This window comes from Mus pahari, chromosome 14, assembly GCF_900095145.1.
Source record: "Mus pahari chromosome 14, PAHARI_EIJ_v1.1, whole genome shotgun sequence".
Taxonomy (NCBI): Eukaryota; Metazoa; Chordata; class Mammalia; order Rodentia; family Muridae; genus Mus; species Mus pahari.
In genome coordinates this window covers 34,211,682-34,237,464 of record NC_034603.1, presented here as the reverse complement: position 1 = coordinate 34,237,464, position 25,783 = coordinate 34,211,682, and the positions used below count along the sequence as shown (strand labels likewise).

Sequence of the window (25,783 nt, the reverse complement as noted above, 5' to 3'; positions counted from 1 at the left end):
ACGGGAAATTAGTGATGAGTGATTTCTTTGATTGACTGTTTAGCACATCTTCTGTTTTGAACTTCTAAAGAGCAAAAATGAATGACTATTTACATTATGACCAACTCCTAACTAGAGCCAAAAGGTCGGGCTGGTGGATCATTAACCTCTTGTGTATGATACATGGGTTTCTCAGTAGCACCCCTTTTTGTTCTACTGAGAGCAGAATATTAGGGAGGGACCTGATTCTTGGTGAAGTGACAGTATACAAAGAAACTTATGATGGAAGACGGGAAGATGAAAGTGAGAAAGATGAAAATGATTGGAGAGAGTTACACTGTCAAGGTCATTGACTGAGGCTTGATTAAGCTTCAGCATTTGTGAAGTACATAGAACTGTGTACTCAAAGGATGGGAAGCTGGACATGGTCTACGAGTCCTACCTACTACTGGATGAAAACTTCTCTTTTCATCCCAAAGAAGGAAGAAACATTGCTTATGGTTGGAAGGGGTCACAAGGTAAAGAATTATTCTCATGACTTCATGCAAGGAGGAGGGATGCTACCATGGTGAACATCACCTGGAAAATTGTACTCTGTTATCAGCATTATTTTTGTAGACGTATATTCCATTTCTTTCACCTTGGGTGCAGATGATGAAATGATGTTTCTCTATTCTGTGGGCAACAGTACACTTGAAGGGATGCAATTCGGAGTGAGACAGCCAAGAGAGGAAAACTTCTCCACATCCAGCTAGAGTAAAACTCACATTGACAGACTCGGGACATAGGTGATGTAGCAGGGGCGTGGAAAGGTTGAGCTTAGCCAAGGTGAGATTGTGTGTACCACTGAACTGCCTTATCGGATGCAGAGCTGGGAAGAGAGCAGGGAAGGATAAAGAAAACAAGCATGCAAAGCCCTAAGAGCTGACCTCACTTGCAGAGAAGACACTGAGTTCTATGCCTTTCACACACACACCCTGAGGAGACACTGAGTTCTATGCCTTTCACACACACACCCTGAGGAGACACTGAGTTCTATGCCTTTCAACCCCCCCACCCCCCAAAAAAATCACTCAAAGAGTAGTAAGTATGTCCATTGGATACAAAAACATACTTGCCATAGGTGCCAAGAGCATGTGGGGGACAAGAGGAATCGAGATGAATTACCAACACTGCCTGACTTGAGGGGAACATACACTTGGAGTGGAGAGCAACTCTCTGTAAAGCACTCAACTGCACCCTAATCCAGCCATGCTTCCCAGACTGAAAATAAGGCGGTGTTTGCTAGTTATCTTCTCCGAAAGAGATGGGGGGAGTTACTAGTATTTCTTGGTGGGGAGTCATATACCTGTCATTATTGGAATCTTGAAAAGAAATGACTCCTTTAAAAATTGAGTAGACTGGAACCAAGTTGATTTTTTGACTTGCATACAACCTATTAAATTGTGTGATACTGTCATTCAGTGAATCTAGTTAATCCTAAATATCATCTTCTGCCTCATTACCCATGTCTTGTATTCCTAAATATGAGTTAGGCTCCAGCTCATACTGCTTGGCACAGGAGTAATTTATAGTATGATTAAAATTTCATTTTACTATTTAATAATCTTTTATTATATAGGTAGGAAATTACCATTCTCTTATTATAACTTAAGAAAGACCACCTATTCTCTATACCTCCATCTTCTGCTCCTCTTCTATCATCTAACACAGCTCCTGAAAACATCTAGATGCAAATTCATCTCTTTTGGCTTCATTTTGGTTGAAAGTTTCTACTTATTTGGGGGGTGAAGGACTTTAATAGTCTTGATGACAGCATTTTCTTCTAGACCCTTTGTTTAAAAAAAAAGAAAAAGAAAAAGAAAAGAAAACAAGAGTCATGTTCATGAAAAAACTGCTAAGTGCTGCTCACTGGTGTCCTGGGTTCCTAGGCACAAAGACTGACCATGATGGCGGCCTTCTTTGCAGATTATCTCATTCCTTTGGTGGCTGTGAGAAAGCACATAGCAATGCATAAACAGAACTGGTGAGAACCAGATGTAAATGTTTGTGACGAGTGTTCAGTAAACTCTACTCAACAACTATTGACCCATTAGCTCTTACGGATTTACTGGCGAGGAGAGATAATATGAAAATTTCCAACTTGCAACAAGAAAGCATGCCAATTCTCCATTGATTCTGCCCTCACTCTTCTCCTCACTTGCCTATCCATATCTTTCAACCTAGGCTTACTCCCCAGATGAATGAAGAAGCCAGCTGAGGTGACAGGGGATTGTTTGTTACGTTCTAAATAGCTGTAGCACTAAATCTTGTTATATCACTTTTCTATGGATTTGGACAAGCTGTAATTTCTCTAAGCATCCTGTTGCTCATTTACACCGGTTGTAAGATTGGAGATGTGGTAAGGCAAGTTTCTGCAATATAGTGTAAGCTACCAAAAAGATGGAGGGTTTTTTTTTTTCTTCTGCTACTTCTAGAACTGCCATTGGTGCCATTACTGGCCTGCTCCCAGTATCTGAGATAGCTCATCCCTATAGAGTTCGACTTGGCCACTGCTGCTCCAAACACTTCCAGTCATGCTCTTCCTACAGCTCTCTTGGGAAACATGAGAGAAGGTGTGGCGAGATGGAGAAATGGATGTCACATGGGAGAAAGGAAAAGAGAAAAAGCTTGTTAAAGTACAGGGGATAGCTGTGGACTAGGAAAAGAGTTAGACTGAAGAGGGAATTGTCGCCATTGGTCCATAAAGCAGCATCCTTGATGAGCAAAGGTGCATCTCCTCTCCATAAAGCCACCTCTAAGTCCATCTCAGTCTTTGTGCTTGGAGGAAGCCTGGCTGCAGGAACTGATTCAGACAAAGCTGTCTTCCCAAGAATGGCCAACCTCACATACAAAGCGCAGGAAAGCAAACAAGATTTTACTCTGAAAGAGAAGAGTTGAAAAGACTATAGAAGAATGAGACCTAGCCTAAGAAGGAACCAGGTGTTCTAAGAATTGGGGTCCTGAAAAATCATTAGATACATGGCATGGTTGGACACTTTGGCATTGGAAAGATGTGAAGCTACTTGTGCTGCCAAAGGCAAAGCCAATGGCTTCTACCAGCCGTGAAGGGCTGAAATAGTCATTATCCTGCATCCTGGAGCAGAAGCTCAGAGAACTTCCCAGGCTGGCTTGTCAGAGATGCTGCTTAAAGCTTCCAGTCATTCCTGGTTTAAGCATCCATGATCAATAGAAGGAAGACCCAAATTACCCAACATTTTGCTGGTCTATTGAGAATCCTCAAGTGTTGTCAGTCTTCACTGTGCACACACTGGATAATGGAAAAGGCTAGTCATAAATCTGAGATTCAAACTCCAAATGGATTCTGACTCGCCATGCCTCTCATAGTATTAGGTACTTTCAGCCACATTCACTTGCTATAAATCTCACACCCTGCCACTCTCACACTAACTTCCTGTGCATGGTCCATGCACTGTGATGAATAGCTCTGACCTGCTACTAAGGAGTCAGTTAGTGGAAACTTCCAGGAGAATCTTCTGCTGGCAGTGATCAGCTGAGACATCCCACCCTTTAATAATGAGAGAATGCTGGAGGCCTTATGTGCCTAAGCAGTACAGTGCCCTGAACAACTCCTTAAAGGCATGTCATGGACAGAGGCAGGAATTAGGAAACAGAATGCAGTTCCTTCTTTCTGTCACTCCCTTTCTAGTTCTATTGAACCTTCTTCATCACTGTAGTTGTCCTTATAGGCATAGTACCATACTTTGAGGTAGCTCACCAATGTTGTGGCATGTAATAAATTGTGTCTTCTTACTGTAATACCTGTGTTATAGCTACTTGAACAGCCTCAAACTCAAGTCCACATGAATGCTAAGTGAAAACAAGGCTACCAACGAATCATCTTGGGACCAGCATGAATATGATCCATTTGGCTCTGCCCACTAATAGAGCCTCCCCAATTATTGACCAATTTCTTTCTTGCATGTTTTTGATAGATAGATAGATAGATAGATAGATAGATAGATAGATAGATAGATAGATAGAGCCCGACCTGTCCTTCTTCTCACTCCATCAGAGCCCTGGTTTTAAGAACAAGCAGAGGAAACATTGTGTTCTGAAAATTAGACCTTTGCTTCCGGTCCTAGCTTGGCACCCATTAGCTTTGTGGCCTTAAGTATTCTTCTACAACTATACAAAAGTCAATTCACATCAGGCATGTAAATCTAAATAGAGATTACTCCTGGCTGTATAAAACATGGGATCAACAGTCTTTGGCTTCCTCACCTGAAAATGATGTTAATGGTGTCCCTGGCTTAGAGGGCAGCCACAGGGATTAAGCAAAGTAGCATGCATGAAACACTTAATGCAGTTGCAAAGGATCGGTATGGTTGCCTTGCACAATCTGTACAAATAGATTCAGTGATAACAGTTTGCTTGGGATAGCATCCTTCTACCAGCAAGGCTCCCACTACCCTTGAGAATGATGGGAAGGAACCTGCAGGCATGAGGCTGCATTATGGGCAGTGTGGTTCCGGACTGTCATTGAGCCTTGTAGTCTAATGACATCTCACCTGTCTTTTATAACAGAGCTTCTGCTCGTTAACACTTTTTTAGAATCAAAAAGAGGCATGAGACTAATTCCTGTCCATCTTGATGCTTTTTAGAACAAAACCATCAGCCAAGAACTCCATATCAGTTAAGTCTTAGTGGAAGGGCCAGTGATAGAGAGGTCACTCCCCCCTCTCCCACACAGTGGGAGTATTTGGATGGAAGCTGCATTTGACAGTTTTGACACATGCATTTGACCTAAGCCTAAGAAGCCTTGTCTCCAGGATTCTTGAAGAACACCCTTGGGATTTAAGGAATTTCCTTTCTCTTGCTGCTTCCAAGCCTTCAAAAATAAAAAACAAAATAAAATAAAATAAAGACTGCCTATCTTGTTCCAGAGCATATGGCTCAGAATTCACACTCCTGGACTCAGTCTTCATCACCACCATTTCCTATGCCTGTCTTTTGTTCCCACCTTTAAAGCACACTTGATTTCCCTCCGAAACACAGCAGTGATGCCATGATTTTCAGTATTCCTATTAGTTCGTGGTGTCCACTGAATAACTTAAGGTTCTAAATATTTGCAGAATAAATGCCAAGTGTCTGGATATACACAAATATGCTATTCACTTCCCAGTCAGAGCTGGGTGTAGAGTCACTTTTCCTTTATATAAAGGATTTGACATGTCCTATTTTCAATGACAAGCATGAAATAAAGTCAAAGGAATACGAAAATCAAGATTAAGAAAGGAAGAAGAAAATTAAGGTTTTTGTCTGTGGGTCACATGCTTTCTGAAGACAGTCTCGAGATGGCTTTACACGACGTATGGAAAAACTTCATGAGAGGGGAGTTTTCTCAGAGCAATCCAAAGTAAGGTTGACAAGAGCTTCCTCACTAGAGCTCAGCAGGGTATGTTCTATTGATTCGGGTGCTCTGATCCCCACGATACAAAAACAATAACAATCTTAAAAATCTAAACTTCACTCCTATATCACCAAAGGAGAAGCTTCTATCTGAAGGCATAAATCTAGATGGACCTGTTTCTCAAACAGCCATGCCAATCAGCTTGCACCACAGAAAGAATGACTGACTCTTTTAAAAATGTTGTGTTAGTATATACTAATCTATTCTACTCTTAAAAATCAACTTTCTTGCTTCACACACACACACACACACACACGCACACACACACACACACACACACACACACACGCTATGTAGCTGTGTAGATCAGGCTGCCCTCAAACTTGCTGTAATTCTCCTGTCTTAGCCTGTGAGCGTTGGGATTAGTGTGCACCAACACATTTGACTTATATGCAAAATTTAATCAGTGTCTTATAATTTTCCCAAGAAATAGGAGGAGATCAGAAAGTATTTAGCATAGTACCTGAGAATCAGTAAAGAGAATAGAGACATAATCTTGTTCTTCCTAGAAACCATGCTAATTTGATTGTGAGTTACAGATGTCTGTTTGCTAGAAAGAGAAATGCTCACCAGTTCCACAAGGAGGACATGTTTGCTCAATGTAAAATTCTAAGAGAAACATTTGATATGTGGAACAGTTATGCAGAGGGCACTAATGAATTTATAGAAAAATACAGGTTCAGAGAGGGGTCTTAAATATGACCTTTTAAGAATGTCCTTGGGAACAAAGTTAGATATGACACAAAAGCACAACTCAGTGATATTTAGGAAAGGATGTGTGCATGGGCCTTAATCCATGTGGGTTCCTATAAAAACTGATACATTGAAACACTATGGCTGTATCATCTATGGGTTTTGAGGCTGAAGGCCCATGATGATGGTGGCAGTTTGGTGGTATGCTGCAGAGAGCTCTATTCCATTTTGTAGAGTGCCAATTTTTCCTAGTATCTTCACATGACAGAATGAGACTTGAGTTTCAGTCCTATCTGTAGGGTCCAGGACTCATAACCTAATTACTATGCAAGGATACATTTTTCCAACATCATAACCTTGGTATGAGGATTTCAACATATGAACCCTGGTGATTGGGAAACAAATATTTTCTTGATAGTCACATAGCACTGTGGTTCCTAACAGAGGAGATCTGACCACAGTGTGCATACTCCATACATATATCCTTGCAAATTAACTCACCATAATTCAATATTAATATGCTTTCACATAAAACTGTGCTTGAGCTAATCAAATATATCAAATGTTGATTATATAATAGCTTTTTCTGTACAGTTTTCTCTATGCAGTAAGACATTTATCCTTTATAAAATCAGATCATATTTGGCAAACAATGACTGACCCCTACTTTGTTACAGCACTACGCTAAGTACTGGTGATAAAAAGTAGTAGGAGACTCTGTCCTTGGCCAAAAGAAACTCACAGACTAGGAAATGTGAAGACAATAAATAAGGAAAGAGGTCTCCAATGGCAAACACTGTTTTTAAGGGGTTAAACAAGTAGATTAGCAATTTAGACCATTTGTTTTGGGAAAGGCAGTATATGCAATAAATTTTGAAATGTAAGAAGTCATCTAAAACCAGTATGAGCAAGTAAGAAAGAATATTGTATGTGGCAAGAGTGTGAGTCCAATCAGTCTTTGCATAAGTGTGTCTCTTGACAGCCTTGGTGATCATCACATGAATCTACATATGAACAAAACCCGGAAAGCTCAAAACGCATTGTACATATATGCACACACACTGGACAAAACAACAGGGCTTCAGGAACTGTAGTCACTGGTCATACAATTGATTATTCACTTAATGATTGACCACATACAAAAGAGTAGCCTGATGTATTACAAGGGAGCTGAAGAATCTCTGTGACCTAGTGATAGTGTAGCTGCCCTGTGGCGTACGTTGCTACACATTGCTGACATATATGTGGCAATTCTGATTAAACAAAACTTCTGTACCACTGGTCCTATGGAAGTACAGCATACACAACTATAAAAATGGATTACAAATATGCAGCACCCCACAACCATGTGTACCTGCTCTTTTTTTTTTTTTTGGTGGTGAAACAATTTTATTTCACAGTTGTCTTTAAAACTGCAAAGACACTTATTTTCTTCATATAAAAACATTGGTATAGATACCTATATTTCCTAGAAAATGATTATGTATACCCTTTCAAAGAAAATGCACCCCATTATATGGTTTCTGTGAAGTTGCTTAGAGAAAACTCACATCTGGACTGATTTCTAAAATATACCAACTAATACACTGCAGCTGTTGGTTTAAAATACAGATTATTNTCACCAGTGTTTGTCCCTGCATCCTCATGTCCTAGTAACCTTTATCACTTAATGTTCCATTGGTTCATCAGCTTTTTCTGCAGGTTCCTCAGCAGCCTGTGAAGGCTGTGCTTTTCTCTGAGGTCTTTCTTCAAGACCATCCAGGAATGGAGACACATCATCATCATCATAGATTGTAAATTCCAAGTCTTTACCAACAATTCCAATGGAAACATTCTTTGTGGTCAGGTCCTGCTGCAGGGAGTATTTCTCTTAAGGCACACAGGCCTTTAACCAGCCTTTAACCAGTTCATCCAAATTGCACTCCATAAATTCAGACATATGTCTCTCCAGGTAAGTACGAGCTGATTGAGAACGGGCTCCGATAGACATAGCTCTGCAGTCAAAAATAGTTAGCAGATGGACAGGTTTGGAAAATGTGAGGGCCCATATCATCATAACAGCAATGAGCAGCCCAACACCATACGGCCTCCGGCCATATTGCTGTGTTGGGATCTGGGTCTTGCTTCCAATTAGAGACACAAGGCGAGACACAGTGGTCTGTCAAACACAAATCTGGAATCCAAACACTCTTGGTGCATAAAGTTGCATAACAGTCTGGCATCAGCAGTTAGACCTGCAATTGAGATACCAATAGGGTTGTCAACGTGGACAATTTTCTTCTGGTGAGCAGCAAGCTCTGACTGTGCTCTCTTCAGTGCAACCAGCACTGCATGCGTTTTTGATTTTAGACCAACTGTTGCTGAACCTTGCTTAACAGCTTCCATTGCATATTCAATTTGATGAATCCTGCCCTGAGGGCTCCAAACAGTGACATCATTGTCATACTGGTTTCGAAACATAGCTCCGGTGCGGCAACCACTCCTGCTCTTTACTGCGTCTCTTAGCTGCGTCAAGAGGCCGTTTTGAGTGACTGACATACATCATCTAGGTATGTGCAAATCTACTCTGTAGTTGCTGATGGACATATCTCCTTTCATTCTTTTACCAACAAACAGATCTCAGGAAATGCTATCTCTATTGTCTTTTGTTTTGTGAACTTCTTCAAGTCATGAGCCACAAATTGTTCTACTACCAACGGAGATACCTCCATATACACTGTATAGCTATTGCTCAGAACTCAAGCGGCACAGGACTCTGCAGACACACAGTGACAGCTGTCTGTCCTTGCTGTCTGTGGCCATCCTTTGTTAGTGTGTCTGTGCTTCCTTTCACTTGTATGTCTGTACAATGTCTTCGACCTTTAGAACAGAGCATCCCTAACCCACTTCCCCAAGTCTCCTGTCCGGAAAGGCTGATGTCTCAAAACATCCTTGAAAGGAGATGGCTACAGACAGTTTAGGATGAAGCCTACATGTCTGCAGAGGTGTGGAGTGCAGGTGGTTTGCTGCTGTGCCTACCTGGGTTTTCAATTACTGCTCTCCTCTCCCATGTCTGTGCCCAGCCTCCAGCTTCTTATCCATTTAGCATCACATAGACCCCAGGAAATGTGTTTTATCTTGCCTTTAGTTTCATGAATTTGTACAAATGATGAACCACAAACTATCTTTTCTGAAAAGGAAAATTCTCTGCTTGTGTTCATCTTCCACTAATGGGGGGAGAAGCCAGTAAAATAGAACTTTTAGGGTCTCCTATTTCTTTCAGTCCATTTACCCACAAAGTTTGTGCAGTCACACTCCTCAGCTTCAGCCTACCTGAACATCCTCACTCTGTAGTCTGGCTCCTTTGTCATTTTCCAGTTCCTTCTGGATCTCTCTTCATGTCAATCAAAAGGCATTTCATTTCTTCCGAAGGAAATAGGCTTTGCCTCTCCTTGGTTACAACGAACTATCTGTAGATGTAAATAAAGCCACAGGCAAGTATGACACAACTAATACACGTTTGGGCATAGGGAATACCACTGAAGTGGCATTGAGAACCAGAGTAGCCTGTGCCCATCTGCATTCTGAGTCCAGGAGCAAGAAGAAGAGGTGGGTCTGAATTAGAGACAACATCGTAAGAAATCTAGGGCTGGACTAATGCACCCAATGTGGGCCTATTGTCTGCTTCCCAAAATACCCTGGGGAAAGTGGTGCAATCTGTGGGGATAATGAGCAGTTGAATATTTTAACTTAACTGCTGCTGACCTCTGTGAAGATACCCCACAGCTTCCCGGAACGGGCTGAATCAAATCTGGGAACGCAGCCACCTCCCTCGGGTTAACACAAATCTCTTAATGCCAGATTCATTAACAGCTCACCCCACTCCAGCCTCTGCAGGTTTTCTTTTCTCTACAGCTAAACCTTTTCATGGAAAAGGTAGGCATTTCATTTTTCCCTGTATATAATCTCCCAGTTGATTTGACAGATCCCCCGCTTGGCCTTCAGTGATGGCACTGTAGAGTAGGAAGGTTGCCTAGGTTAAAGCCATACAGCAAGCTTTCCCAAGCTTCACTCTCCCCTCCATGAGTATTTCCATTCTGAACCCAGACTTAGTGACAGACATGTTGCTGCCAATGGAAATTCCTCCACATGCGTGTGAAACACCGTGATGGGGAGATGAAGGGCTGGAAGTTCAGGGGAAGGCCAACTAGTGGGAACTTGGCAGTATGCAGGGCAGAGGGATAAGATGAAGGAATAGTACCACTATGATGTTCATTCCCACTACCTTCATTAGCTTTCTAATGCAGGCTTGAGCTCTCGGTGGGGCATGGTGTTAGAACATGAAATGGAACTACCATAGCCTTCTCCATGGTAGGAACAGAGGTGAAGAAGTAGAAATAACCTATGAGAGAGTCATCAGCAAGCCCTGGGCCTAATTTACTTTATCCGTTTCTCACAGTGCTCTTAGGTCTGCCTAATGGCCCTGTGGACAAGATAAATAAAGGATACCAATGCCTTACATTATTTCCAGCCAGCTCAGGGCATCGAGGCCTGCTTGGGCTTTACTCAGCATTAGTAGTGTCCCCGGCTTTCTGATGGGATTCTTTTCTCTGGCTGTAATGTCTATGCCCCATGTGATTTGATGATTTGGGAGAGTGGTATATAAATTTTTCTTTAAATCTCTCTCTCGCTCTCTTTCTCTCCTCCCCCCTCCCCTTCCCCCTCCCCCTCCCCCTTCCTCTCCCTCTCTCATGTATGCTTATTGACTCCTTGGAAAGAGAAAGAAGATATAGGAAAATAGTAGAGCTCAAGGTTAACTGTCTGCTTCTTGACATTTTTACAATTTGTTCAGTTAATATAACTCCTTACAATAGGCATTAGCATCTCTAAGTATGAAGAGGACAACATCAGAGAAAAGTAAATAAAATTTCTTAATGTTATTTATCTAATAAGTGGTCATATTGAAATTCCCATCAGACGGCAACACCTACAAAACGGATGTGACGTTTAGTTTGACTTGTCAACTTCACACAGCTTAGCATCACCTGAGAAGTGTCTCAAGGAGGGATTGTCTAGGTCAGGTTGGACTTTGGGTACACCTGTTGGGGACTGTCTGATTCCACCAGTTGAAGTGGGAAGGTCCAGCCCATGGTGGAGAGCATCAATCCTGAGTTTGGGTGCTAGACTACGTAAGAGTGGCCAAGGCAAGCCGAGCACTGCAGAGCACAGGCACACCCTTTTCTCTGGGATCTGACTCACCTGTGTTTAGCTGCTTCAAGTCCTTGCTGTCTACACTTCCCAAATAGGGTGACTCTGTCACCTGGAACTCTGAGTTAACAAACCCTTTCTCCTGTAAGCTGCTTTTGTCGGGGGGGGGGTACTTTACAACAGCAACAGGAAAGAAGTCTAGGACATAGGAGAATAAAGTTAACCATGCTCTTCAAAGCCATGCCCCCTGCCCCCTGCCAAGTCCGTGAGGATCAGCAAGGCAGAAAGTTGTGCTGTCACTTCTTAGAGGGGTCACCTTGAAACCTCTTTAGAGATTAGGTGTGAGATGGTGGGAGGGGGGAGCAGGCTGGACTTTGCATATCTCAAAGCAGCGTGAGTCACCACACTAACCACCTTCAGGATCCCATTGCCAAAAAGGCTCCCAAGACAAGGAGCCACATAGAGGGACAGTTTTATTATGGAACGGGACTCTGTCAGGCAAGAGCAAGAGGAAGATATGCACCCAAGGAGCCTGCACATCCAGAAGATAGAGGAAGTGGTGGACTTTTGTCTCCAACGTTCATTCTTCTTGTGGAGCCACCTGGACTAAGCACATTCTCTTCTGCAAACCGGCCTTAAGTCCTGCCACTGTGTGTGGCTCTGCATGAGGAGCCGTTACCATCTCTGTAGTGGAGTATTCCCCACTCCTCTGGTCCCACCACCCTAGACAAAAGCATTGGTAATCCACTGGCACAACACCCTTGGTAAGAAATCATGGACTCTTGTACTTTGTGGTGCCAACTGATACATGGTGCATGTACCATGTCCATGTCTTGAGCTGCCCTCCAGTTTCTGTCCAAAGCACTTCAGTCCAGAAAGGCCCAGGTCTTCCAGAAGAGGAGGTGATAAAGATCTGGCAAGTTCTAGCCACTTTGGTAGCTTTAAGTGTTGAAGCTATTTCTGCATCCCTAGCCTCCACTGAAACCAGTTGCAGCCCAGGAGTGTAATTATTATTACTCAACCCTGTCAGAATCCTGCTCCACAAAGCAAACCTCAGCTCGGTGGTAGGACAACCACCCTAAAGATGAGGCCTTCTCATGTAAGATGTTTTTGGCCATAGGATGATGAGCGGTGAGAAGATATACCACTTCAGAGCTGCAGTAGGACAGTATGAGACTAGACTCTGGGTTCTGTGTACTCCTAGAGTGACCTGGAATGAAAAAAAGCTAAAGCAAGGATGAGTTAATGGGTGATTGTTATAACCCAGGTGATATGCTCTTAAGTCAATAAACAGATATGAAAGTGGAGGAGTCCAACTACTGGAAGGCAAAAGAGGATTAGAATTTCAACACTCCTGTAGCTTTGGGCTACAGAGTGAGTTCAAGGTCAACCTAGGCATTTTAGGGAGAGACTCTGTCTCAAAAAAAAAGTAATAAGAGGCTGGAGATGAAACTCAGTGGTAGAGTGGTTGCCTAGGGTGTGAAAGACCTTAGTTTCTGTCCTCAATATGGCAAGGCAATTTTTAAAAGCAAAAGATCATTAGGCCATCATAACTACTATCATGGAGGACACTCTGGTGCCCATGACCTCTGTCTGCAGAGATGACAAGATCAAGGTTCAGGAAAAAATCATCAGTGGAGAGAACTGCCAAAGAAGGTTATAGATCCTCAGTGGAAGGGCCCTTGAGTTCTGAGAATCTTGGATTTCTTATCAAGGGTGTCCTGCAAAAAGAGTACCAATGCTTTTGTCAAGGGAGGCAAGACAGTAGGATCAGAAATACCCCACCTAGAGGAATAGCCAGTGACCTCTTGTGCAGAGTCATGCATGGTGGGAAGACTCAAGTTCAGGCTGCAGGAGAGAAGGTGGATAGCCCAGATGGCTCCACACGAGGAGTGAGTCTGGAGACAGCAGCTTCCCATCTTCCACATCTTTTAGGTAAACAGTTTTCTTTGTGAGATTCCTGTTTGATCTTCTTATACCTTCACAAGCATATCCTCATAGCTGTGTTCCATGTATCTTAACAAATGCCACTCCCCGCAACCCGCGCGCGCGCACACACACACACACACACACACACACACACACACACACACACACAGAGGCATGTTCTGTGTATATGTCAGCAAGCCCAGATCCTTCCCCAGTCCTGATGGTGGTGGTGGCTTGTACAGAGAATACAGCTAGGACTCAATGCCAAGCTTTGTCACCAAGTAAAAGGAGTAAGAATGACTCAGTAGACCTTTATGCTCTGTGCCATAGATATTGGCGGGGTAGAAAATCCCACCAGCAACTCAGATCCCTGCTCAGGAGGCTGAGAACCTGGCAGGGAGCTGTAGATTTGTGACATTTCATTCAGAAAATATTTGGAACTAGCCACATGTCATGTCTTGAGCTAGACAGATGCTGCTCCATAATGAAGTCACAGGTAGTTTTTTTAAAAGAAAAAAATATGGGAGAGAAGGGCTCACAATGTTGCTTGTCCTGACAAGGTCAAAATGGACTTCAACCTGAAGATTCCCAGCCCCATGTCCTAAAATGATGCAATTACAATGGCTATGACCACATCCAGCTCTCACATGCAGTTTTTGAGCCCTTCAGATGTTGCTATTTCATACTGACTTGTGCTGTATAAACAAGATTTTGAAGACTTTAGTATAAAACAAATGGGGGAAATATCAATTGGGTAAAATATCAGTTGAACATCTCTGTGGATTGCAGACAGAGATCTTAGTACTTTGGCTATATGCAGTTAAGTATTATTATTATTATTATTATTATTATTATTATTATTATTATTAAATCAAACTTTACCTGGTTTATAAATTCCTATGAGAATGTTTAACATTGCACATGGGGCTTGTGCTGTATTTCTGTTTGGGAACTGAGACACTTGAAATTACTTTTTTCCTTTTAACAGAGCAAATTCTTTTTGAATAACTACTTACCTGCCGTGGACATGCCTCACCTCCTAGAGTTTACATAGATCATTCCTATAATCCCATAGATAACATCATCCTACAAATTGTACAATATAGGGGAAGAGGCAGGATGCCATGATGCAGGAGAAATTCTGAGAAGGTAGTCTAGAGACAAGAGCCCCCCAATGGCTGAATGACCGCTGTGCTCTATCTCTGGGGAAGTCCATGGGCCGATGGCCTCAGTAGCTTTCTTTACATTGATAGGTTTTCATCCCATTCAGGATTAACCAATGAAAACAGAAATAACTGCTTATAATTTAGATCTTCCTTTCCAGCCTCTTGCTCCATACATACATGTTCCATGACTACGTAGCCTTTGCTATGTTGTAGAGTCAGATGAGGGTTAAGTTTGTGCCTGGTGCTGGCCTGTGGCACTATCCTTCAGGAAGCTATAGTAAGGCCAGCAGAGGCCTGAGGCTCTCATGAGAAAGAGGCGATTCAAGCAAAACTGCAGAACCAACATCCTCCTCTTCCTATTCCCCTCCCTTCCTTTTGTCTTCCATCTATCTACCCTCTTTCTCTTTCTCTTGAGGTCTCCCCTTCTCTTCCTCCCATTTCCTTCCTCTTTCCCTCTCATTTCTGTTCCTTATCCATTTTCTTCCACATTTCCATCTGGCTCCAGGTCCCTAGCAACAGCCTGCAGTTTTCCCCTGAACTAAGAGCACATTGGGACACCTACATTCACTTCCTGTGAGTCCTTCTCCTCCTCTTAGAATGACTCAGCCATCCATCCTAACAATTTTGGCCAAAGCTCAGGGATACAAAAAGTATTCCCCAAATATGGTGCTCCTCTCCTAGAGATACCAGCGATGACCAGAGACAGGTATCCAGACATTGGCGATAGATGACAAAGGTCATTTTGCCGGACTGACTCCGATTTTATAATGTTTTACATTTTTACTTTCGAATTTGCATATACTGAAATTGGCTTTTTGTGGAAATGTCACTGGAAAATTACCTAAGAAGTGAGAGGGAATAGGTTCCCATAGCATGGCAGTACATGAAAACCACAAAGGCAATATACCCAGGGAAGGAAGCCAGTCCCAATGGGCTACATTCTAACGATGCTCATGGCATTTTCAAAAAAAAAGGTCAGACTGCAGGAACCAGAGCAGATCAATGGCTACTAAGGATGAAGGGTTAGAGAGTACCATAATGTGCATATTGATTTACCCACTAGGGGACATTTGTGGTACATGTTTTTCTGGGGACATAAGTATTCCTCTCTCCTGTATAAATGCACAGAGTGGAATTTCTGGATCATGCGGTATGTTTGTGTTTAATTTTATCAGCTAAATTAGTAATTTACATGGGCTGATATAAGCTTAAGAAGTCTGACTAGCTTTCAGAATGGTTGCTATTCCGTGTTTAAGGTCAAATTTAGATATCACTATTCCCATATCTCCCACCTTCAATAGATCTAAAATTCCCTCATGATCCAAAGTCCAAACAATAGCCCAAACAGCCCATCTTCTCCAGTGCCACAACCTCCCTCTTCTAGCAGTGGGTCGTTAGTATCTCTTGCTTGGGTTCCCACCAAAGCTTCATCTCCCACAATCTCTCCTGCTTCCCCGCTCCAATCATTCTCCTTAAGGCAGCCGCACAAGCTCCTTCTAGGCACTCACCTGATGGGATGACTCCACATTGCAATTGACCTTCAGCACACTTAACAGTCTGGCCCATGCTACATCTCCACTTTTCTCACATTCTTCCCCATATCCTTTCTCTTCTGTAAGTTCTCAAAATGTTTCCAAGGCCTAAGGGCCCATGGACATCTGGATAGTCTATCCTCTGGCTCTGGGCATGTGGAGCATTTAAGGTACTTTCTCAACAGGTCTTATGCAATATTGCACTTACCCGAATTGGTTGTTGCTATAGGTAACCCACTCATTTGTCATTTATCTTTTCCCAACTAGAAAACGAGACCATTTGGAATAGGGGATTCATCTTGCCAATCCCAAGTACCTGAAAGAGCCCCTCTATCATGGGAGTCTTGACTCTAAAATACTGAGTTGACAACTGGGTAGGTACAGAAAGAAGAACTGTTACACCCCATACAAAGCTAAATGGAGTTCATGGAAATTTTACTGGGAGAATAACACCTACCTCACAGGTGGAGGGCAAATGAGTCAGGATATGTCAAACATATATCCCAAGGCCTGGCACACAATAATGATATGAGGTGGGCTTTAAACACACAATAACATAAGCCAGAAATTGTGACTACTACCTGTTGTCCCATTTATTTGGGAGACCAATATAGCAGGATCAACTGAGCCCATAGTTGAGGAACAGTCAAGGAATTATAGTAAGACCCTATCTCAAAGATGATGGTGGTGGTGGTGGTGGTGGTGGTGGTGGTGGTGGTGATATTAGGCTCATGAGGAAAGAGCTTTCAATCTTAGGCAAACACACCCCTTTGGTCCTCTAAGAATATTTGCTGCCTCTGTATGGACTAAGAAACCAACTCAAATGCAAGCATCACACCCAAACAGCATTGTTTATGGGAACAGGCTCTTCACAGTTTTTTCCAAGCTAGTTCAGGCATGCTAGCACTCACTGCACCAAAGCTCTCTCCTCAGCATTGCTGTAGTTTGCATTCTGCTTTAGAAAGGAACCCCACATCATAGTGCCCTGTGAGCCTGCAAGGAATGTACTGCTTACGGATCCTTCTGGGCACCAAACATCTCAAGGTAAGGGACACCATGTTATTCTCTCATTCTCCCCAAGTCACATCTCTGTTAAAAGTCAGCCATTTTCTTCCAGTAAGCCTAAAGGATGAAGGTTTGACAATGGAGCCAGATACACAGAAAGTCCACATTGTTCCAAAGCAACTTCCTGTCACTCATTTCCCTCTAAGTGCCTCTGCCTCTCTTAGTCTCTTACTCTTGGATATGTGGATGGGCATGATCAGAAAAGCTCTTTGTGAATCAAAACCTACATATGTCCTTTCATACATACTTAAGAGGGTGCCACTGTGCACGCAGGAAGAGCTTACTGAATGAAAGAATTTTAAAAAGTAACAGACAGAGACAGAGATGGAGACAGAGAGAAACAGACAGAAAGAGACAGACAGAGAGGCAGAGACTGAGGGATGCTCAGGAAGGGAGGAAGATGCACAAACAGTGCTATAGATCCCTGTTAATCCATTCCTCGTTTCTCTTCCCATTGACCAGGTCTATAGGCCGACCCAGGTGACCAGATGCGGGGTTCCTTTTAGATCATAGGGCTTTGGCCACCCACGATTCTCCCTTTCCCTAATTCCTCCAAAGTCCCCAAATGAGCTCTCAGCTCTGATTCCATGAACAGTCTTCTTCACAGACAGAATCAGTAAGAACTATGCTTCTGGTCTGCTAAACTGAACAGAGTTACTAAATTCCAACTGGAGTTCTGTCACTGGCATACACGGGCCTTGTCCCTTCTATAGCTCCGTGCACGCACATCCATAAAACAATGACTTTGGACAAGACAGTTTGTTTTCCTCAACATTTTATTTTGTAGTTGTAGGGCCTTGTCCTTAGCTGAAACTGTTCTCTGCAGCTAGTGAGAGCAGCAAATGACCTTGAGGCTGTACTATAGGCTGTGGGACTTCTCATGTACCTTCACACACAGTGAGGAGCAGCCAAAGTCCTTGACTGTCCTTAGCCTCCTTTCCAGCACTTTATACCTATGATTTCATAGAACTAGCCACACAGGGACATATCCCCTAGAGACTGAAAAGTTGTGCATAAATACTAACCATAAGACCCCCTGCCCTACTGTGTGCTTGGATGTTTCTCACATTTTTGCAGCGGGGCTCTTTGCCACTGACGGCTGTCACTCACACTGTTCTCTTCATCTAAACTCCTAGGTCTCTGCCTCCACCTACAATCCCATCCCCGTCTCCACAGTGGCATATGGTCCCTTGATACTGGGAGATTCAGAAAAGAAGTCAGACCCTTTTGTCAGTTGCAGCTCTCTCAAAAGCTTATCTGCAAATCTGTGCCTCATTGAATATTCATGTTGACCAACTGAATATTCATGCTGTCCAAAAAGCTCCATAGGGCCCTGTCTGCTTTCCTCTCTACATGCAGTCTGTCTAATGCATACAGCCTTTGCTCCCTTGGTAGGGCTGTGGCTCCTGTCCCTGCTCCTGCTGCACACCCTGCCCCCCAGCTCAGTCATTCACTCTCTGCTCTTCACTTTCATTCCTTTGATGTTGCTCCCAGCCCTCCAGTCCTCAGTCTCTACCATCTTAGAATTCCACCTACACCCCTAGCTCCCATAGACTACAGGCTGCAAGTCTTCCTTTCATAATAGAGGCTTTCATGAACTTCCTGGGGTTAGTGTGTACATGAGGCAATGGTACTGGATTTTTTGACAGTAGATGAAATTGTAACACATGACAAATATAATGTTATTAATAAACTTTGTATACCATAAGAATTGTAGTAAATACTGTATGTCTTAACTTTCTTTTATTTTCCCTCCATTTATTTGTTTATTTATTTATTCACTTTGCATCTGCATGGAAACCACTCCTCTCCTCCCAGCTGAACCTCTCACATCCTCTCCCCTTGCCCCTTCACTTCTTCTCTGAGAAGACAGAGATCCCCCACCCCCACTCTGGAACTGAACCACCCTAGCACATCAAATCATTGCAAGATTGGATAAGTTCTCTCCCATTGAGGCCTGGTAAGACAGCCCAGCTAGGGGAACAGAATCCACAGGCAGACAACAGATTCAGAGACAGCTCCCACTCCAGTTGCTCGGGAGACCAATCTGCACATCTGCTACAAATTTGCGGGGGGGGGGGGTAGGTCTAGGTCGTTAGTCATCAGGAAAATGCAAATCAAAATGAAAGAGATTCCACCTTATACCCATCAGAATGGCTAAGATTAAAAAAAAAAAAAAAAAAAAAAAAAAAAAAAAAAAAAAAAAAAAAAAAAAAAAACAACAAAAAACTCAAGTGACAGCTTATGCTGGCAAGGATGTAAAACATTGCTGGTAGGAGTGCAAACTTATCCAACAACTCTGGAAATCAATCTGATGGTCCCTCAGAAAATTGGGAATGACTCCACCTGAAGACCCAGCTATTCTACTCCTGAGCATATTCTCAAAAGATGCTCCACCATACCACACGGACACATGCTCTACTATGTTCTTAGCAGCACTATCCATAACAGTCAGAAACTATAAAAACAACCCAGATGTCCCTCAACAGAAGAAAATGTGGTAAAGAAGTGGGCAGAGAAAATGCGCTTCGTTCATGCAATGGAATACTACTCTGCTATTAAAAACAAGGACATCATAAAATTTGCAGGCAAATGGATGGAACTAGAAAGTGTCATCCCGAGTGAGGTAACCCAGACCCAAAAGGGCATGCACTCACTTTTAAGTGGGTATTAGCCATAAAATACAGAATACCCATTCTACAATCCACAGACCAAACAAGCCAAATAATGAGGGCCCAAGCTGGGATGCTTGAATTTCACTCAAAAGGGGAAAGGAAAGTCGTCGAGGTGGATGGAGGGAGGGAGCTGGGTGTCTTATCTTTCTTAAGCTAAATAAAGTCTCTCCTAAGTCACAGCTACATTTCCTCAGCCTCTGTTCTTTTATTACCTGTCCCCTTCAGCCAGTTCTTTGTTTGTTTGTCTGTTTTTTTGGTTTTTTGTTTTTGTTTTTTGGTGTGGATGAAGGTAGACAATGTCTTTAAAGATGGTTGACAGACAGATAACAATGGCTCACTTTTACCTTTGCCCTACTCTCTCATCCTCTGGATTTATAGTCAGGGAATGGAAAATTAAATATGCCAAGGAGTGAGCACTGAGCTCAAGGCACCCAAAGAACAGTTATTTCTGAGGTCACCCCGTGGGGTATACCTGAACATGTACTTATAATGAGGATGGGATATGTTCACATCAGCAGCACACAGGGCTTGGCAGCAGAAAGGATCAATTTTCCCAGAGGACACAGAGCCCTGGTACAGACAGTTCCCAAGGCCAAGATGAAGGCCTCCATCAAACCCACAAGCTCAACCACCTCAACCTTACACCTCCCTTTGTAATACACAAAACTACTTGTGTGTCCTGGTCCTCAGCTCTGAGAACTGGCCAAGGTTACAGTGTCTCCCAGCAACAAAATGGTACCACACTGATGCGGGGTGTAGACAGGCTCTTTTTGACTCTGCCATTGACCCTCAGTGACCCTGGTATCCTGCTAGGCAAAGAAGCCTAACTCTATTTGTCCCTGTCATTACATAGTTGTGAAAATTATAAGGAATCATTGTTTTTTTTTAAAGTGCTGTGAATAGAGACTCATTTCAATTGTCTCATCTCTCCATGATGTGCCTCCTCATTTTTCCACTCTGAATTAACCTTGCATCTGTCCCATCTAGACTATCTTCTGAGTAATACCATGTGCTCCTATTAGAAAGCATTTATGGAAGTACTCACTGCATAGCAATTAGTTATTCCAAGCATTGTTGCTTACTTGTCCGACTCCATCTCTGGGGCAGGTAGGCACAGTGCTTGGCCAGTAAGTTCTTAATAAATGAATCAATGCCTTCTTCTTGGTGCCAAGCCTTAGACTGCAGATCTATTTTACGTGTTGGTCAATACCTACAGATGGACAAGAGACGTTGTTAAGTTCTACACTCCTAGGAGACAGTGCCCAGTCCTGCAGGCTGGTGACATAAGTGGAAAACAAGGAAAATATTGAGAGTTTTTATGTGAAACAAAGCCCAGCTCCTCCCCGCCATCATCTCCAACGTTCAGGCACAAGAGCCTAGCCCAACAACGGGATGGAGTCTTGGAAACAATTGCTTCTTGTCTCTGAGATTGCTTCTCTGTCTTCTGGGCAAGTCCCTGAAATGGCTGCAGAGTCCCAGTTGTTTAATAACCTGCCCACTGATAGGAGCGATTGCTCATCAAATTCCAGAACTAGAATGCATTCAAGAGGGACCGTCGGCAGCCTCGGCTGCAGAGGTCTCAGACAAATGGTTGCCGAGTGGATTGGCCAACGTTAAGCAACAAACATGATTAAAGGCCAGAAAATGGGACCTGTGAGGAAAAGATGAAGCCATCTGTTTGATTTATCGTAGAGGCGAACAAATAGCAGTGTGGAATGCTGTGGAAATTTTCTACAAGAAAGATAGCAGTGCCCAGCTCAACGAGCCAGGATGGGAGGACAAGGGCATGACCTGCCACACCCAGGACTAGGGACAGATATAGGAAGGAAGAACTTTGCACTTTTTGGCACCAGCTCAGCCAAGCACCAGCTCAGTCTCTCGGAATCTGCTTTGTGTAAATGACAGACTTGAGGCTAGAGATACCCAACAGTCTTTGTACTCGGAAGCTGAGAAAGAAAGAACATCATGAGCTCCTGTGAATCTCCATTCAGAGTAGATCCAGAGCTCCCGAAAGTGTGCTAGATGGCAGGGAAAGGGGGCAGGGAAAGGGGGCAGGGAAAGGGGACAGGGCAATGAGACCCTTGGAGGCTGGATTTGACAAAGCAATTTCTTTTTTTTTTAACAGAAAGCCTTAAATAACTAGCTGTAGCAATGAAGACAAGTGTGCATATAATATAGTGGGATTTTTTAGGATAGAATTTTATTGTTTAATTTATAAGTATTACCTAGTAGTCTAAATTATGAGTGGCTGCCTACCAGTTTCTGTCTTCATCCAACCAAGAGTATGAGTCTGCTCAAAGTAATTGACTTTGTTAAAAATTACCCTTATTATAATAAATATAAATGTCATCCAAATAGCAAACACTGTTGTTTTAAAACATCCCTTGAGATTTGTTATATCAGCTATGTGAAAACAGGTACATAGACAACTGGGGTGTCTTAGCTAGGATTTCATTGCTGCAAACAGACACCAGGACCAAGGCAATTCTTATAAAGGAAAACATTTAACTGGAACTGGCTTATAGTTTGAGAGGTTTAGTCCATTATCATCATGGTGGGAAGCATGGCAGCATACCGTCAGACATGGTGCCAAGAGTTCTATATTTTGATTTGCAGGCAGCAAGAGACTGTGTGTAACTATGGGCATAGCTTGAGCATAGGAGAGCTTAAAACCTGCCTTCATCCTCCAATAAGACCACACCTACTTCAACAAGACCAAAAATTCAAACCCATGAGTCTATGGGGCCTCTACCTATTCAAACCACCACATAGAGTGAAGGAAGAAGTCTGTGTGCTCAGAGGTTCCTAGAAGGAAGTCACATGCCATGCATGGCCACATGGCAGGCAAATAGCACAAGGAACAACCATAGCAAGTAGGAAAAGGAGGAACCCTAACCAGGACCTTGTGGTTGTTTCCAAGGGAAAGGTAAGGAAAGCGTACAGGTTCAGGGTGGGTCAGAGCAGATCATTTCAGAGCTGCTCTGGAGCATAGGGATTAACTTGAGAATTGGGCACCTGGCTTTGGAGTGATTAAGGTGGATAAAGTATGGTCTAGAGTCTTAAAGACCAATACAAGAGGAGAGGTGGACAATGAGAAAATGCAGCTGTGGGTGCTGAATGGTAGATAATGGTGAATGCATATCCAGACAAAGCCAGACACGTGGTCAGTGAAAAACAGGTGGCCAAGAATGAAAGCCAACAACTTAGAAAAGTGGATGAAGTGACAGGAGAGATTGAAGCTTCAACCCAAGCTGGTGTGCACCCCTGATTCATGAAATACGCTGTAGGCTGGATGCATGGGACTGTTTTGTGTGTACTAAAGTAACCACTTCTCCCCAGGATGGCCAGGAAGCTTCACTGTGTCTTAAGACCACAGATCCTCATCTCCACCTTGATGTTTTCCAGGTAGTCACTAGGAATAGGACAGAGCGCTCTCCACTGACTCCAGGATACAATTTTATGTGGTTTGTCTGTGGTGATGCTATCAGCCAATTCGACCTCATACCCATTGCTCACAGAAGGCCATCCTTAATGATAACCTGGCTTCTCTTCTCTGGCTAACAGTGTCTGTCAACTGCAACGCGGTATCTAATTTTAAGAGGCAACTCATTCATGTTTGTGAAAAACCTGCTAGGCATGGTGCTAGATGCTACAGGTATAACAACGAGCATGAGAAACATGGGTCCTGCCCTTGTTTAGTAATGGGAGATGGAAAATACATAAATAAAATAATGAGATTAGTTGATTACACATTGTGCTAACTGTAGTGACAGCAATAAACGAGGGTGCGTGGAAGAGAATAATAAGAGGCATTATTTAGAAAGATCAAGTCTAGCTTCTCTAAAGGGAAGAAAACAGAGATCCAGAAGCTGAGAGGAAGCCAGCTTGTGACAAGGTACATACAGAACAAAAACGAAGGCCCCAAGGAGAGAAGAATATGACTTCTTCCCTAGAAGAAGTTCCTAAACTGAACTCTGAGAAACATCTAGGAATTTGAATCTATTCCAGGAGTAGTGGGAGGCTTTAATACATGGGGCATGATGTGATTCAGCTAATGTTTTAAGGGATCATTTTGGCAGCTCTATGGAGATTGAGTCTCGGGGAGGCAAGAAGAGAACAGTTGGTTAGGATGCTACTGCAGTGGAGTAATCCAGAGAAACTGTGTATGTCTTATACAGCACAACATTCAAGGTGTACTTTGGGAGTGATGAAGCAGTGGCTTGAGAAAGATCATGGAAGAAGATGAATGTGGGGAGCAGGGGGAGGGGAAAGCTAGCCTCCAGGCTTCTGGCTTTGGATACTGGTTAACTGGTGTCATTTTTTAAATGAAGAATAGACATGCATTAGTAAATTTAATATTTTGCTATTGTCATTATAATCACCATAATTATTATTTTATTAGTTGTTTCCTTGATCCCGTGCTAAAGTAGCTGACAGAGAGAAGGGAGGAAATATTTGGTCCATGGTTTGAGGGCACAGCCCATCGAAGCAGTGAAGGCATGCCTGAGCAACTTCATGGTAGTGGGAGTCCACAGTGGAATGTGTCACATACCAGCCAGATCAGGAAGAAGGGAATGACAGACACAAAGCAGAAGGCAATATAATCTCCAAGACTGATGGTAGTGACAACCTTCCTCCAGTCATGTACCATATTCTACAGGTTCCACAGCATCCCCAAATAGCACCACTAGGAGTTCAAACATGAGCCTGTTCGAGACATTTCACATAAACTAAGGAATGCTGGTAATGATCAGCCGACTCAGATCCCAGAAACCGTGTCACCTATGTCACCCAACACTCACTCATCACTGGGGAACAGAGTCTGTTGATTTTTAAAATCACATGTATTAAGTGTGTGTATGTGTATGTGTGAATGCAAGCTTACATGTGCCATGATTTGTGGGTGGCAGTCAAAGGACAACCCACCCACAAGTGCTAGTCTCTTGTTGGACACCATTGTGTATACAGTGCTAGCTCATGTGCAAACTTGTGGAGATTCACTTATTTCCACCTGTCATGTAATTCAAGAGTGCTGGATTTATAGACATTGGGTACTGAATTTGTATTTATGTATTCTGTGGATCTGAATCAAGTTCCTCATTTTAGCATGGCCTGTGCTTTACCAACCCAAACATTAAAAACCCACCCAAAAATTAAATGGCTGGCATTTAGAGGGAAATAATTCTTGTGGGGGTAGAATGTTAATGTTAATGTTTGGGGTGAAATAGTTTTTCACTGAAGGGTATCTTGTGCATTATAGCATGATTAGCTATGCGCTTAGTCACCACCTCTTGGGGCCAGTGGCATCACGTCCTCTGGTTATGATAACTGTTGTGTGTCTAGTCACTATAGTTGTCTCTTGAGGATCAAATCCCCATGCCTGAGAGCAACTGCTCTAGGAGAGGTTAGGCGCTCAGAAGAAGGGAAGTTTGCAAAAATACTTAGGACAGATATACCAACAGTATTCTAATCTTCCTGCCTTATGAATTAAATAATCTTCCACAACTTCTGGGTGTTATATGATACTATTCCTTGGGTTCTGTAAACATTTACTTACCCCAGAGAGGAAACTGATGGCAAACCAAGTACAGGTACTGCTGAATTCCAGCTTAAACCAATGAGTTTTGCTGAGGTTACTTAAAGATGTATAGGTGGGGTTACTTACAGTAGTAGAAATGACTCAAAGATAGTTGCACTTACCAATGCACATCCCACCCTGGGTGAAATGGTTCATAAAGCCTGAGAACCCATAGCACATGGCATAGTGTACAGGTAGCCCAACAGGTTGGAGAGAGGGTTTTGTAGGTAGTTCAATACCTGAGCCTCTTCCAGGAAGCTTTGTGACCTGGTTCTTTCCTGACAGTTTGGTTTGTCTCTGCTTCTTCCAGGTAGTGTAGCTGGTCTGAGTCTCTTTTAGAGATTTAGAAGTTGGGGCCTAAGGATGGAAGTTAAGTCACTGCGGATGTTCTTTAACGAGTATTTCAATACTGGTCCTTCCCTTCCCTTCTTCCCTTCTTCCCTTCTTCCCTTCCCTTCCCTTCCCTTCCCTTCCCTTCCCTTCCTTCCCTTCCCTTCCCTTCCCTT

General features: G+C 43.0%; 1 protein-coding gene and 1 pseudogene across 1 annotated transcript in view; one reads left to right on the top strand and one right to left on the bottom strand.

Annotated features, from left to right (window-relative positions):
- The window catches only part of Shisa6 (shisa family member 6), a 181,161-nt gene that overhangs the window by 72,381 nt on the left and 82,997 nt on the right, over nucleotides 1–25,783 (top strand). The window lies entirely within an intron of this gene.
- LOC110331909 lies at nucleotides 7,526–8,613 on the bottom strand (annotated as a pseudogene).